The following is a 1,663-nucleotide window of genomic DNA, read 5'->3' on the forward strand; positions in this document are numbered from 1 at the left end:
CCAAAAGGGAGGAATGGAGGCATAGTAAGGAAATACCAGACCAAAACAAGACCAAAAACCAGCAGGACAAACACAAAATCCAGTAGCTCCATGTTTGACTTCTGGGACTTTACTTCCAAAGGGCTTAGATGGCTCAGCCTCTCCAGCTTTGCTGCATGCAACACACATTTCTCTCTTGGGCTGGTACCACTCCCTGTATGCAGGTCTTCTTGGCAGATGCCTCACAGCTCTGGCATTACAAACGTCTTCTTGGGAGTCTTCATTGCCAACCAGGCTTCATCTTCACAGCTTCACACAATGGCCTATCAGGGCCTTCTCTATGTAGAGGAACCCCTTCTGCATGCTGCCTGGCCTCAGCAGCTCTCTGAAACCACAGAAGAACTGATGACCCCTTCACTCTTGCATCTTTCATGACTCTAAAGCCAGCACCAGGTGAATGACACTGCCAAGTCTGACCACCAAGTTTCATGGACTCCAGCCTCCTTTATCCATTTTAGAAGCTTCTCTCTTCAGTGGTCCCTGCAGCATTTTCCTTTCATAAATTGGAGGCTTAACTGGGTGTGGTCTTGCCCTGGAGGGACTCTTTCCATTGTTTAAGTCTGAATCTCTAGGCCCCTCCTTGATCACTTTAATCTCTTTATCAATGGGATCCTCTCCATCACATGCCAGGCCTCCAACACTAATCTTCCTAGTACTCTTTTTCAATCCATCCTGTACATTCTGTATTTCTTTCTGCCCCATTGGCCCTTTTTCATGGTAAATCTATATAATATTCACCATTAAAAGCCACACCACCATTTCTATGTTATGCTGTCTTGAAATTTCTTCTGCCAGAGAAATTAGTCCATGGCATTTCAACTTAGCCTAAAGCAAGCTTTGTGGCTGTGGGCAGACTCCAGCCATACTCTTTGCTAAAATATCCCAAGTGCTGCTTAAGTCCTTATTTCCCTCTGGAACTACATTGTTCTCAGCACTACTTTCTTTGAGGCATTTACTAGAATGATCTGTTAAGCTCTGCTTACAGCAAGCAACTGCTTTTCTAGCCCAAACTTCCAAAATCTTCCACATTTCTTCAAAACCCCACATGGTCAGGTTCTTCATAGCCAACACCCCACTCTTGGTACCAATTACTGTATTAGTCACTTTTCTGTTGCTTTGATAGAAACACTGACCAAAACAACTTATAAAAGGAAGAGTTTATTTGAGCTTATGGTTCAAGGAGGATTACAGTCTGTCATGGCAGGAAGGCATGGTGGCTGGTGGTGGCTGGAGCAGAAGCAGCAGAATTTAACCTCTCACATCATCACACAGGTGTAGAAAGCATGAGAGCAACTGGAGATCCGGCAAAGCTTAAGAATTCTCTAAGCCAATCCCCAGTGATGTGCTTCCTTCAGGATAGTCACACCTTCTAAAACCTCCCCAAACAGCACCATCACCTGGGAACAAAAATGTCCAAATACTTGGAACCTATGGGGGACATTTTCATTCAAACCATCACAATGCCCATCTTATAGAAGCCTGTGTTTTTTAAAACCATTTTCTACCCTAACAGTGATTCTGTACTAGGGAAAGGAGCCCTGTTTACAGCCGTGCCTGCACAGGTCCAATTCTCCCACAATAAGGCAGAAAAGATCACCAGGTTGGGGATCAAATAAGCACATTT

Source organism: Nannospalax galili, unplaced genomic scaffold (assembly GCF_000622305.1).
Source record: "Nannospalax galili isolate Female #2095 unplaced genomic scaffold, S.galili_v1.0 scaffold936, whole genome shotgun sequence".
NCBI classification, from domain to species: domain Eukaryota; kingdom Metazoa; phylum Chordata; class Mammalia; order Rodentia; family Spalacidae; genus Nannospalax; species Nannospalax galili.